The sequence below is a fragment of the Schistocerca serialis genome, chromosome 2, assembly GCF_023864345.2.
Source record: "Schistocerca serialis cubense isolate TAMUIC-IGC-003099 chromosome 2, iqSchSeri2.2, whole genome shotgun sequence".
NCBI classification, from domain to species: domain Eukaryota; kingdom Metazoa; phylum Arthropoda; class Insecta; order Orthoptera; family Acrididae; genus Schistocerca; species Schistocerca serialis.
The window spans coordinates 580,596,574-580,612,117 of record NC_064639.1 but is presented as its reverse complement, the minus strand read 5'-3'; the positions used below and the strand labels follow the sequence as shown (position 1 = coordinate 580,612,117).

Below are 15,544 nucleotides of genomic sequence, written 5' to 3'. Positions count from 1 at the left end.
CTGAAGATAAGGTGGGTAGATCACGTAACTAATGAGGAGGTATTGAATAGGATTGGGGAGAAGAGAAGTTTGTGGCACAACTTGACTAGAAGAAGGGATCGGTTGGTAGGACATGTTTTGAGGCATCAAGGAATCACAAATTTAGCATTGGAGGGCAGCGTGGAGGGTAAAAATCGTAGAGGGAGACCAAGAGATGAATACACTAAGCAGATTCAGAAGGATGTAGGTTGCAGTAAGTACTGGGAGATGAAGAAGCTTGCACAGGATAGAGTAGCATGGAGAGCTGCATCAAACCAGTCTCAGGACTGAAGACCACAACAACAACAACTGTTATTTTAAACCATAGCTAATTTCAGGTGATATTTGCTTCACATTGAAAGAGGTGAAATACTGTATTGGGTCACCATTAATCTAGTCCATATTACTCCGACTGACATTTGATTGAGAATGCCTAACCGAGGTCGCACGTGTTAAGACGCATGTCTGAATGTGCATGTTTGCATAAAGGATGGGCTTCATACCATAATTCAGTTGGAGTAAGGGACTGGGCTTTCTCATTACAGAATGGAGAATTTTTCTTTGAGACACCGATTTTTTTAATTTTTCATCTCAGCTATTTTTGTAAAAGAACATTAATTTTACAGCAGTATTTACATAACCAACAAAATTATATAAATTGATAATTTCTTATTGCATAAATTACCTATGCAACTAAATTTAAAGGGTGTTTTTGATAGCCAGACGTGTGTCGTTTCTTTCATATTGGAAGCAATTTCAGAGTCGTGTATATGATTTTTGTTTCTTTCCTTATTTACAAATTGCGTATGTGATGAAATAATTCTGAATTTGTTCCTACATGATAGTTTTTGTCTGTTTTCGTTTAGTAATAACTTTTTGGTGCATAGTTACTCTTAAGTGCCAACAGTTTTTCCTGCCATTTGCTATTTCGTGTGGTTCTTTTTACAAAAGTTTGTTTGCTTGTTGTACACTGTCCAGGATGTCCTTTTCTTAGCATCTCAATCGTGAAGTATAATTGTGAAATGCGGAAACAAATGTCAAGAAAAGGACATCCTGGACTGTGTACACTATTTTGTTATATCGTGTATGTGTATTGCATTAGTTAAGTACGATCACACTTAGCATATCTCTTATTTATTTTAACAGATCCATAGATGTTCTGTAGCCAACAAAGCCTGCTAACAATGCGATAGTACGCTGTAATAAAGCAGATGGTAATAAACTTATTTTTATTCATTGGTTCTTTTATGTTTGCTAGAGTCAGTATAGGGTGTAAAACAGGACCTTTTGTACTAATTTGGTATGTGCCATAACCACGGGAGACTGTATAATCGTAATTAACTAGACCATACACTATGAATTGTGACGTCCTTTGAATAAAATATGGAATGGAAAATTTGTGAGGTTTAGTGACAATGTAACATTCCCCACCTCCTTTCGGTGTTCTAGGGTTAATGTGTGTCAAGTTTTGGTTCATACTAGCTGGATAAGTTTGAATTGAACTTACTCAATGACGTTTAAAGGTGTCCTTTGGAGCGATGTTCGCCAAATCACATCATAATTTAACCATTTTCCAGTCATCCTCCCATAGTTTAGACTAGTTCTTTAGTACATATTGACCTTTGTCGGTCAATAGTTTTAAGTGTGTTGACCGGAGCGATGTTCGCCAAGTCACACTTTAGCTTTAAATAATTCCCTAAGTTGAATGGTAGTAGTCACCAGGCCTGAATTATGATGGCAGTGTTCCACACACAGTTTTTATAGTATGTGTGTGGATCACCTCCATGAAGACAAATTGAGTTCCCCATTACCGCTACATTATCCCCTACTTTATTGTTTTCTGTAACTCATAACCATAACTTCTCATGAAGCTCAAACAGGCATGTGCATTAGTTTATTTTGACTTGATCCTAGACCATTTCAGGTCAAATATACTAATCCTGAATAATGACCATCTATTTTATATGCCCCGTATTGCCGGATGTTACAGATTAGATGTAGACTTGTTCATAAGTTCATTCATGACCATTTGTGTGCTCAGTTAATAGGATGTTCATTCGTTGTAACCATAGTTAAGCAAATGCTTAACGTCTACGTCTCAAAAAAAAAAAAAGACCTAGTCATAATAATGACGATATTGGCTTTATATTATCCTTCCCACTCCTAAGTTCTTTTTAGGTGATTAAACTTCGTGCTTAAGCACAAAATTTTCCTAAGCAGGCCATACGTTGTAAGCACGTGATGTCTTCCTCATATCATGACCAACGAATACTTCATAAATGTTAAGACAGTCGATCTAAGTACGTTCTGCACAGGATAACATATACGCCCTTTTCCTCAGCTGTACCTTTCTTTTATTTCACTTTACTAGTAAACTCAAGGTCAGGAGTTAGGTTCGCATCTTGTCCCAACAAGTACCCATCACACAATTAATGCGCAGGCGCAAGGTATTGTGTCCGCCTAGGCGGGCCTCATGACGCTACGGTCAGTTCCAGTACAGCACTCGTGGCTGCCGCATCGCGGTCGATATGTTGGGCCAAGGCATTTTCAGATAAGTTTTTACAGTCTGACGATAATTTATGGATTTGTAGTTTTACCTTGACAATGTCCACTATGGACAAACGGTAGTTACTTTTATTCTGAAGAAGGTTGGGTTATCCCAACGGAAACCTAGGTAAATCTAGGTAAACTTTGCAACTGAGGCTGTTGGTTTTTAAAATTAAAATCAATATTTATACAGTCGCTGGCAGGGCCGTGAAATGTTGAAAATATTTTATGTGTGTCAGTTTAGTTTTGTGGGGTTCTTTCTGTTTACGAGACGAAGCGCACATTGCCTCTGGGAGAACGACACACTCTGCTGTGAAACAACGAGGCTTGCCAATCCGTCCTAATTAGCGCGGCTCTTCTCCTCCCACACCCCGACAGCAGGTGAGGCCTTCCATTAGTCAGCAGTCAGCAGGGGGCGCCATCTCCCTGCCTGCCTGCACGCAGACCCAAGGCCCAGAGCTGCCACGCAATGTTTGTTTTCTTGTGCTGCAGGTGCCGCCGATCTGTTTGGTTCCGCGTGAATCACTGCTCTCTGACAATCACACTGCTACTTCTCTCAGACAACTGAATCACTTAAGACAGATAATTCTGGAAGTTAGTTTTTCAAGCATTCTGTCGGTCACTGTCGTACTTCAGTTTTAGGAAGCAAGGATTTTTCTTCCTCCAAGTGGTCTGTCGGTCGTACCTATCTTTAAGCCTCCGGAAACAATGGCTGTCTTCCGCCTTTTCATGCGGTCTGTCGGTCACTGCCCTGCTTAAGAGATTGCTGTTACTGCCAAACTATGGGCACATGACAGCGGGAGTAATTCATAACAGCAACAGTTCATTAATCCACAAACATCGCATTTTACAGTGTCATTAGATACATCCTTCGTATATAGAGGAGATATAATTAGAAATTAGCTCATATGAGCAGAACTATTACTCTGGTAGGAACTTAAATTTCGTGTAAATGCTGTCATGCAAACTTGTATCTAAGTTAGTTGCCATTCGTGTCCCCTGGACCGTGCCAAATGGCGAGCATATTACAGATCTCAGTTTTTGGCCGGACACAGGGTTGGAAAAAGGAAATTAGTTGGGGGGGGGGGGGCAAAGGATGCTGTATGGAGTTATAAGGAGTACAAGGAAGGCTACCACTAACTCAGTGCTGTTGAAACAGGAAATTGGAGAGTTAATAACGTAACCAGAGGAGATAAGGAAAGGATGGAAAGAGCAGGCTACTTTGATAAACTACTAAATAAGAAAAATAGGAATGAAACAGGATAAGAAGTAGAGCGGGGGAACCGGGATCTGGAGAAAGAGAAAGATATTACAATGTTAGAAGGTAACCAGAAGTCAGAAGAATGAAAAAAGTAAAGGTCAACAGAATAGATGAAATAACTGTGGAGATGAAAAAGGCAGCCAGGCCTGCGGGGCTACAATGGCCATGTAGGTTGCTAAGATCCACATGTACTCAGAAAAGTTTGCCTGATGAATGGGGAAAGGGAATAATAATTGCAAAGTCAAAAAGACAGAAAAGAAAGTGATAACTGCAATTGCCTGTCTTTGCCAACGCTTTAGGAGCTGTAATTGTGAATGCTTTAATCTTCTTTTAGGAACACTTTATTAGCCAAGATCGCAAATATATGTACATTGATAACTAGTTTCAACAAATTAAACTGATTACTTCGTACAAAGTAGAAATGTCTACCCCGATCTCTGATGTTAGACAATTTGTCATAAATGCGTATTACAATTTTACCGCACTGTAGGTGAAATGGTAAAACGCAGTTATGACAAATTGTCTAATCTCAAAGATAGATGTAGACACTACTACTTTGCACAAAGTTATCTAAAGATAGCAGATTAGTTTGCAGAAACTAGTTATCAATGTACAAGTACAGGGTGTTTGAAAAAGAACTCCCTAGTTTTAAGGATAAATCATATGGGGAAATTAATGAAAAATTACATCAATAACTACATATCATGAAAGAGAATTCCTTCAAGTTTTGTTTTATGTTAGTTGACGTCAACGTGGGATCCATTTGTTGTCCTGCCCACGTGGAGGCTATATTCCAATTCTCGCCTCGTATTCACCATCATTCCAGGGGTAACTGTCCCAACTGCGGCAACAATTCTTTACCGTAAATGGTAGATGTCTCTGATCTCTTCATTGTAGACAACATTTTTTATGTAGCCCTAAAAGAAAAAGTCCAGTGGGGTTAATTCTGGGCTTGGTAGTGGCCAAGGTATTGGGCCAGCCCTGCCTATCAACCTCCCCGGAAAGCGAGTGTCAAGAGCCGCACGCACATGGTTACTGTAATGAGGTGGAGCGCCATCTTATTGGAAAAACACACGCTCCTTTTTCACCTCAACAGCGTGCTTTTGAAGAAAGACGTACTCTGCCAACATGTCACAGTAAACGTCCCCATTTATTGTTTTTTTCTACAGAAATGATAGGACCAATCACACGATCTGCCATCGAACCCCACCAGACATTCACTTTGGGAGAGTCACGTTGATGCTGAATAACTTCATGTGGATCCTCTGCCCCCCAAATTCTGCAGTTATGACGATTAACTGTTCCACTGACATGAAATGCAGCCTCGCCAGAAAAGAGAAGCTTTTTAAAGAAATTGACACCACCATCAATTCTGTGTAGAAAGTCAACAGCAAACTCATACCTTTCGATTTTATCAGTAGGCTTTATTTCATGTAACAGCTGCAAGTTGTAGGCACGCAACTTAAGGCTTTTATGCACAACATCATACACAGTACCTTTAGGCATTCCTAATTATAGACTACGTCTGGTCATTGACTTCTTTGGGCTCCGAACACACGAAACTCGGATCTGTTCAACAACGTCTTTAGAAGTTCTCGGTCTACCCGGTTATTTTGCTTTCAAAACACTACCGGTTTTCTTGAAAGACTTTAGTCAATGACGGACAGTTTTTGCTGTAGGTGGCTCACCACCATGCTATCTGCACCGATAGCTGAGTTGTCAGCGTGACGGATTGCCATCCTACGGGCCCGGTTCGATTCGGGGTTGGGTCGGAGATTTTCTCCGTTCAGGGACTGGATGTTGTCTTCATCATCATTTCATCCGCATCCGGCGCGCAGGTCGCCCAATGTGGCATCTAATGTAATAAGACCTGCAACAAGGTGGCCGGACCTGCCCCGCAAGGGGCCTCCCGGTCAATGACGCCAAACGCTCATTTCCATTTACCACCATACTGACGTCTAAAGTTACGCTACACTGTTATAACTGAATCAGTTTTCAGAAGCCAAATAACACACTGCACTTTCCGTTGCGGAGTTCAGTCTGGAACCCCGCGACCGCTACGGTCGCAGGTTCGAATCCTGCTTCGGGCATGGATGTGTGTGATGTCCTTAGGTTAGTTAGGTTTAAGTAGTTTTAAGTTCTAGGGGACTGATGACCTCAGATGTTAAGTCCCATAGCGCTCAGAGCCATTTGAACCAATTTGTTGCGGAGTACACATTGTTGCTGAGTTGCTCTGCACTACACTGCATGCACGCCTATACTGAACTGTGGGAACAGAGGAAAAAGACAGCATGGTACCATCTCAAGGTCAAGCAGACCTGCCAGCTGCAGGGGAGCCAAACTTTGAGAGTTGATGCATCAAACACCACAAACTAGAATATTGTATGTCACTTTGTACAGATTCCAGGACATAAAACTAGGGAGTTCTTTTTCAAACACATTGTATTTCCAATCTTGGCTAGTTAAGTATTTCCACAAGAAGACTACAACATTCAGAAATGGTGACTACCGAGGGATCACAGTCGCACCACTTGTAGCAAAACTAATGCAGAGGATACTAGAAAAAAGTCTGAGGGGAAAAATGAATGGGTAGAAGCTGATCCATATGGTTTTCGACACAGTAGAGCATCTGTGGACCCAATCTTTTGTATGAGACACTTGACGGAAAGGCATTGGGGGCATAGGAAAAATCTGTTGATGACCATTCTTTGACTTAGTGAAGGTGTGCGATACTGTCCTCAGAGGAAAGATATAGAAACCCATGCGGGAAAGGGATTTGGAAAACAAACAACCGAAATTGTTCAAGCAACTTATGACAAAAGCATCAGTTGCGTCCAGAGCCAACTTAGAAAGTCAATTTTTTAGGAGTGTATGGGATTGAAGGAATGAAGCGAAGTGACACCATTATTATTTATAACTGTGATGTATTAAACCGTGAAAGAGAGAAAAGAAGTTCATAGAGGAAGGAGGGTGACGTTATTGTTATTTGTCGACGACAAAGTGTTCTGGGGATCCAACAGTAAGGAAGCACAAGAACAACTAGACATCTTAAATGAAAAACTCGAGAAATAGAGGGTGAAATATAGTGTGATGTAAAGTAAGACTATGGTGCTAACCAGGGGAGGCAGAGAAAGTAAAGGAAGAATTGACATCAAACGACAGGATGCTGAAGTTGTAGACAACATTAAATGTTTGGCTAGTGTGATAACGCAAAATTCAAGGATGGAGGCAGAAATTAGCCAAACGGTACAACAGAGCAATGCATTTTATCACTGAGGGGCTTAGTATGGGGAAGATAGACGCCAATGAAGTATAAGGAAGTGCTGTACAAGACTGCAGCCTCACTGACGTGCACATCACAGGCCTGCACAGTGACAAGAAGCTAGAAGAGTAGAATCCAAACCAGTGAAATGAAATTGCTAAGAAATCTGCTAGTTAAAACGAGGAGAGACACAGTGAGCAATGAAGATATTAGTAGGAAAGTCGGAGTAGAAAATCTGAATGACAAATTGAGTAGAGTAGGTTCAAATGTTTGGACATGTAAAGGGAATGGAAGATGGAAGAATACAACACGATGGTGGAGGCCACAACAGAGGGACACCCATAACAAAATAGATTGACTCGATCAGAACCAGGTTCAGACGAATGACTCTGGAATGGAACAAAACAGTTACAGGAGAAGAAAGGTGGCAAAATAGAGGAGAGTGGAGGAGTACCACAAATGTCCCAACACGGCTTGATGTTGGATAAAAGGGGAAATGAAGACGACGACGTCAGATGTGGCGAACCCAGGGTTCATGAGCTGTTGGCTGAAGAGCCCTTGCAGTCCTCTAAGATATAAATGGAACAAAACAGTTACAGGAGAAGAAAGGTGGCAAAACAGAGGAGAGTGGAGGAGTACCACAAGTGTTCCAACACGGCTTGATGTTGGATAAAAGGGGAAATGAAGACGACGACGTCAGATGTGGCGAACCCAGGGTTCATGAGCTGTTGGCTGAAGAGCCCTTGCAGTCCTCTATGATATAAGATCAGTGCGCACATATACGATGGTTCAGCGTGCCTGCAACTGTAGTTATTAATTACCGTCTGCATTTGGGTACCTCCATAACACTAGACATTACATTACTACATTACTACTTGAAAATTGTCTTGGTGGCTGAAACCGGTCATGATGTAAGAAAATGTAAGAGGCCGTCAAATGAATACAAGACAGATGGAAAAAGGGTAAGTAAACTGTTTATTATTCCAAACGTAACCTCCATAAATTTTAATATGTTTATTCGACTGTGAGGATGGACGGTCAATACCTTTATGGAAAAATGTTTGCAATTGCCTACAGAACCACGATTGCATCCAGGCGTGCAGCTCTTCGTCCGAAGCAAATCGACGACCACGAATGACTTTCTTTATGGATCCAAAACATGTAAATTGCATGGGGAGGCATCGGAACTATGTGGTGGGAGTGGGCGGGCCAACATGTTGCCAAGATTGTTTCGACTACGCAGTAGAAGTATCGCCAAGAAGGCCTTACATATCCTCCATACAGTCCATCCTCATGCTATTTCCATATTTTTGGACGCCTGAAGAAACACGTTCGTGGCCGAACATTACCTGGTGTTAAAAAATGTACACCATATTTTAAGAAGTGCTAGTATGGACCAAAGGAACAAAAAAGTGCCCATTAAACATGGGCTCTAATATGCTTACCCTAAGAGTTATGAGAATTTGTCCATCTTCATTGCTGTGAAAGACATCTCTTCTACCGCTAGCTCTTTGCTATTATGAACGTTCTACAGCAGACAGTAGACAAACGAGTAAACAAATGAGAACATGTTATTCTGTTAGTGTGAGACACCATCGCTTCTAAAGTAATCTGTTTGTTATTACCAATGACCGGCACTAGTGAGCCATCGATAAAGTAAGTGCTCAACGCGATGTCTATTCATAGTGAAGCATGCATTCGTTCCTCGGAAAACGTGGTCACAGATCCGTTAGCAGGCACTGATAACGCGTTTATGTAGTGTCTGTACATCATTTTGAGATTTTGCATAGTATGCAGTGCATACACCAAACATCCTAAAGTGTTCTCACATGCAAAAATCCAATGGATTAAGGCCGATGGAACGAGCCGACCGACGTACGATTTGTCCAACGCGGACTGTCCAACTTGTCTGTTTGTCTGTAAGGTGTGAGGTACCATTGACAGCCACGTAATCGGCGCAAGAACAGTGGACGTAAAACGATCCTAGCCGACAGCGACCGGAGACGGGTGTCAGCTTGTCGATGACTATCGCCGCAGATACGCTGCTTGCAATGAATCTAGGTTCGTCTCAACGAGTTTGCAAGCGAATATTCCGAAGGGAACTACCTTAAATGGACATCTGGAGAGCGCACCACATAAAGCTGCATGACTTCAGTGGGGTAAGCAACACAGAAACTGGACAGTGCGTGACAAGAGGCTTGAAATGTGGTCCAAAATGTCTCGATTTTCCGTTCAAAGCGATAAAAGGTTTAGAGCGCACCAACTACGGCCCAGTTAGGCGTTCCGCCCGCAGTGTACGGTGAAGTTCAGGCAGGAGGTTGTTCTGTGGTGTTTTGGGGATGTTATTCGCAACTTGACTTGCACCAGCTGACTCAGGTTACCTTGATCATGAACCAGCACTTTTGTTTAAACACACCTTTCTTCTACATCCTTGTGATGAGTGTGCTGTGGACACTCCTATCTCCCAGAGTAGAACCAATCAACACCAGGCTGTAAGAATGAACACACCACTGGGCACAGCATGTCAAGATAATGGAGGATACCAGCCTCACAAAAGCAGCTATTTGACACCTTCTTATGGGAAGGAGGAATGTGGGGAGACTAAGAAGAAGGAGATAGAAGGAAACGCTGTAAAGATGGAAAAGGTAGTAGCTTAAACCTTAATGTGAGGAGTTAGAAGAAGCAAATCACTGCAGTAACTACTTTTTTGATGGACGTCATCTTTACGCCAGTGACTGTTATAAGTTTTTATTACACTATTGCAATTTCGGTCTTAGGCCATTATCAAGTGCTGATATTATAGCTTTAAGCCATGTCAACGTAATGTAAGCTGACATGGCTTAAAGTCATAATAGCAGCACTTGATAATAGCCTAAGGCCGAAATTGCAGCAGTGTAATAAAAACTTATAACAATCACTGGCGTAAAGATGATGTCCTTCAAAAAAAATTTTATGACTCTGAATCCCAGCTACAACAAGCTTAGTAAGTACTTTCTTCTACAGGGTACATCGAACTTATTTTGGGTCAGTAAAATGGGGCATTATTCTTGGTTAAAGAGAATAAAGTTTACTCGATGTTTTGTTCAGATTTATAGTCTGTCTTCGGCAACTTTCCAGCACTGCGTTTAGTAAAAGTAAATTTTATTCTGCATTACAGAACAGATACATCAATGTCCAAATTATCAAATTTCTCAAAAGGTTACGTTCGCTTAAGGCTACCACTGGGTATAAAGGTTGTAAAAGATTACATTTTAGACCGTACCACAGGAGTGTAGGGGAAGTCGAGACGAATAAAACGCTACAGGTCACTTGCGGTCTATAAAGCTGGGAAACAGCCTCAAACTCGCCTATAAAACCCACCTACGCTGTAGCCCATGCGCGCTGCTCGATACTTTCAATATCTTCTCACTCACCATCTATTCACTTCTGTTTCCGCTTCCAATGCTGAACAGAGAGCGATTCTGACCGCCTGGTTTCGTTCCCGGAAAGATTGGGACAAGGTGCACTTTGAAGCACAAGGGCAACTAAGACGTTCTTGGGTAGAGAAGTAGGAGCTATGGCTTTGAAACTCCGCATTAGGATCGGCGAGTGGTGTACAAGTAATTCCTTCCAATGACGCAATAGGGGTTATAGCTGGGACATAACAATGGTCAGTACGACAATGTACGACTATCTGATAGCGTTACAGCATTGAGATTATCTGCATGCCGATAAAAATACACTATGTGATGAATAGTACCAGGACGCGCCCAAAAACATACGTTTTTCATATTAGGTGCATTGTGATACCACCCACTAATAGGTACTCCATATCCGTGACCTCAGTAGTCATTAGACATCGTGAGAGGGCAGAAAGGGGCGTTTCACAGAACTCACGCTCTTAGAACGTGGTCAGGTGATTGGGTGTCACTTGTGTTATACGTCTATACGCGAGATCTCCACACTCCTAAGCATCCCTAGGTCCACTGTTTCCAATGTGATAGTGAAGTGGAAGCGTGAAGGGACACATACAGCACAAGAGCGTACAGGCCGACCTCGTCTGTTGACTGACAGAGACCGCCGACAGTTGAAGAGGATTGTTATGTGTAATAGGCAGACATCTATCCAGACCATCATACAGGAATTCCAAACTGCGTCAGGATCCAATGCATGTACTATGACTGTTAGGTGGGAGGTGAGAAAACTTGGATTTCATGGACGAGCGGCTGCACATAAGCCACACATCACGTCGGTAAATGCCAAATGACGCCCCGCTTGGTGTAAGGAGCGTAAACATTGGACGACTGAACAGTGGAAAAGCGTTGTGTGGAGTGACGAATAACGGTACACAATGTGGTGATCCGATGGCACGGTGTGGGTATGGCAGATGCCCAGTGAACGTCAACTGCCAGCGTGTGTAGTGCCAACAGTAAAATTCGGAGGCGGTGGTGTTGTGGGGTGGTCTTGGGGCTTGAACCCCTTGTTACTTTGTGTGCCACTATCACGGCACATGTCTACACTGATGTTTTAAGCACCTTCTTGCTTCCCACTTTCAACACGATCGAGCACCTGTTCATAATGCACCGCCTGTGGTGGAGTGGTTACACGACAGTAACATCCCTGTAATGGACTGGCCTGCACAGAGTCCTGATCTGAATCCTATGAAACACCTTTGGGGTGTTTTGGAACGCCGACTTCGTGCCAGGCCTCGCCGACCGACATCGATACCTCTCCTCAGTGCAGCACTCCTGAAGAATGTGCTGCCATTTCCCAAGAAACCTACCAGCACCTGGTTGAACGTACGCCTGCGAGAGTGGAAGCTGTCACCAAGGCTAAGGTGGGCCAACACCATACTGAATTCCAGCATTACTGATGGAGGGCGCCACGAACTTTTAAGTCATTTTCAGCCAGGTGTCTGGATACTTTTGACCACATAGTGTATTAATGAGCCTATGCAGACAGCAGAGTAATAAAATGAGATGCTCGAAATATCACGTTGGCAGGGGCTAATAGCTAATTTGTACAATCACCCTCATTATTTTTGTGACATTGTTGATGATAATGTGCCCGTCAGATTGTGACGTTAAGCCCAGCGGGCCCCTTGATGCTATTCGACAGGCGTAGGTATGTGTCAATGCATGAGTTTCACTTTTTCTTTTCTCTCTTCAGCATACAGCAAAAGCCTTACACCTCATCATACACACACCCGTTACAGTCATCTACATCAACAGATACACTTTAGACACTACTATCCTATAACGCGAGGAAATCGTCACTGTGCATGAAGGAAAAATTCCGTTTCCCATAACTTGGCTATAGAACCCCTCAGGGTCCACCAGGCAACAATGTTGTCCTACTCTTTCTTCTTCTTTCTTTGCTTCTTTCTTGGCTTCATACGTTGTTTGTTCTACGTTCGTTTTGTGTTACAAAGCATCATACATAATTGGAAAGTTATGGTCTTCAACAGAAATTAAAAGTGACTGTTCCTCGAGCAACGGTTCTAGCACAGCGCTGCTTATGCTGGAGGATATAATTAAAGTGCAGCAACGTGTGGAGGTCCAGTGTGGGCTATAATTATTGTACGATACTGAAACTCGATAGCTATGATAACGAGTTAATGCCAAAACCGATTTACGCTGGAAGAAAATTAGTTCCAATTTTAGCCAGCAGGTGCAAACCTGGCACTGTACAGCATTTCATAGACCTCTCCGGTGATCATGCTGAACAAACTGTGTAAGCGGCGATTAATAATGAAATCAGCATTCTGCGTTTCTCACTTGTTTGGTCTTTTCTGCCTACGTCCGGCTCATAATCCATCACATACGGAAAAATTTCTATACCTCTTTCTTGCATTCATTCCACTAGATTTGCAACTGGTGGGCAAAATTGGAACTAATCTTTTTCCAACGTAAATACTTCCACGCTAAGGCCTCTATATATATACCGAGTTTCGCTGCCATACTATAATTACAGCCCACGCTGGACCTATGTAAACGGCTGCACTTTAATTATAATCACCCGGTACGAGTAGCACGCTGCCGTGAACGAATGTCTCTTCTGTTTACAGTTAGCTGCACGTTCGTACCGTCGCGCTCCTCAGTGCCACGAAGTAGTATTAGACGCTCTCGAATTCTAAAATCCCTTTCTATGTTTACAGATTCTGATTGTTTCGTATATTTTATTTTTTATTTTTACTTGCTACAGTTTACGAATTACCTGCCACCAAGTTACTACGGCCATGTCGTCTTTTCACAATATTAAATTGTACCTTCGAAGAACATGAAGCTATTTGATTTCTACTAATTTTAACAAAGTTTAAAAATCTTATAGCTCATCTGCATTTAATTTCGTATATCTGTTTACATAATCACATTCCTTCCCCTGAGCCGTCCAACGGCGACCGAGGTGGCGCAATTGGTTACATTGAACACATTATAAGCGGAACGCATTTCAACTCACCGTCCAGCTACTCTGAATAATATGTCCGTCGTTCCTCTAAGACATTTCGTTCAACGCGGCCAAGACAGCTTTCCTCATCGCCGACATCATTCTTGTGGAACTGGAAGGGAAGGAAGATCAAGATTCAACGACAAGCTGAAGACGAAAATCTCGATGGGTATGTGGTTCTTTTTTTACGTTTTACGTCTCCGAGGCGAAAAGCATTCATCTCAGAAATACTTTTAACCCAGAGGATTTTCAAAAATGTTTAGAGGATTTGACGAAGCTCCAGTGGCTGTCCAGTCAGGTCCCAGCTCTGACGCCACGTTCAATCACATCCCAGATGTGTTCGATCAGGTTCAGATTTGCGAGTTAGAGGGCCATCAGATCAATTGGAACTCGCCACTGTAGCCCTCGAACCGCTTCATCACACTCCTGGCCTTGCGACATGGGGCATTATGTTGTTGAAAAATGCCACTGCCGCCGGGAAACATGATCGTCATGAAGGGGTGTACATGGTCTGCAACCAGTGTACGATACTCCTTGGCCGTCATGGTACCTTGCACGAGCTCCCCTGGATACATGGATGCTCACGTGAATGCTCCCCAGAGCATAATGGAGCAACCGCCAGCTTCTCTCCGTCTCGCAGTGTAGGTGTCAAGGAGCTGTTCCCCTGGAAGACGACGGATTCGAGCCCTCCCATCGGCCTGAAGAAGAAGGTATCTGGATTCATCAGATTATGAATAGCTGTGCCACTGCGCCAACGATCAGTGCCGATCGTAACGCGTCCATTTCAGTTGCAGTTGCCGATGTCGTAGTGTTAACATTGGCACATGCATGGGTTGTCGGCTGCGGAGGCCCATTATTAGGAGTGTTTTGGGCACTGTGTGTTCACACACATTTGCACTCTGTCCGATATTAAAGTCTGATAGATCCGCCACAGTTCTCAGCCTGTCCTGTTTTAGCAGTCTGCATAGCTTATGATGTCCGACTTTTGTAATGAGGGGTGGCCGCTCAACCGCACGACGTCTGGAAGCGGTTTCACCTTGGTTTCGCTACGTGTTGAAGACACTCACCACAGCACTAGTCGAACACCTGACAAGTCGCGCAGTTACCGAAACGCTCGTGCCGAGCCTCCGGGGCGTCACAATCTGTCGCAATGAAACCCACAAGGAGACGGCACGACCCTGGGGTCCGGGATTTGTCCAAAAATTTGTGTGGTGAAAGAGGACCCCTAACACCTCACGTGCTTAAAATATTAGGACGCACTACTAGGAAAATCCCGAGAAAAATCGAGCCAAAGTTTCTTGGATGTCTTATGAGTATAAAATGTTAGTCCCTTGCCGAGCCGCCGTCTGGCCTACACGTTTAGCAGTCGGACCCTTACGCCAGAGGTCTCGGGTTCGATTCCTCCTTTGGCACTTTTTTTTCCTTCTGTTGCTTGCAAAATTGCAGCGCATTGTTACAGGAGAATTGTGAAATTAATTCCCAGGAAGACTGTAAAAAAATTCATTCTATAATTCACCATCAGTTATCGTCACCAATATTCCGAGACATGATTCAATATGCCTGATTTGGCTCAAAATTATCAGAAACTCAAAACATTTTCGTAAATGTTAATGGGGTATATTTTTGTACAGATTTATTGCAAATGCCCTATGATTGTAAAAAATCCGCTTTTATATGTTGCGCAAGACGTCGCAAAAATTATTGCTTCGTTTGTTTTTGCGATAATTACCACTGCGATTCTCATTTATAATTATTATATGTATAAAAATTAAATGTTTCCCAATCGAATTTGTTATTCTGATTAAAAACCCAATGATTCTCCTTATATACTTGACAATGAAAAATGGAAAACCCACCGCCATGAATTGTGTTGTTGGACAAAAAGGAAATAATTTTTATTCAATAATGTAACTAATTTGTTAAAGATAATGTAGGTTTGGGAAACTTTCTGAATAATTGGTGGACTAACAAAAGAAAATGAAACAGAAGAAAAAAAAGTGCCAGAGGAGGAATAGAACCCGAGATCTCTG

General features: G+C 42.6%; 1 protein-coding gene across 1 annotated transcript in view; it reads right to left on the bottom strand.

Moving 5' to 3' along the window:
* LOC126456245 (uncharacterized) overlaps positions 1-15,544 on the bottom strand; it is a 410,153-nt gene that overhangs the window by 340,139 nt on the left and 54,470 nt on the right. The window lies entirely within an intron of this gene.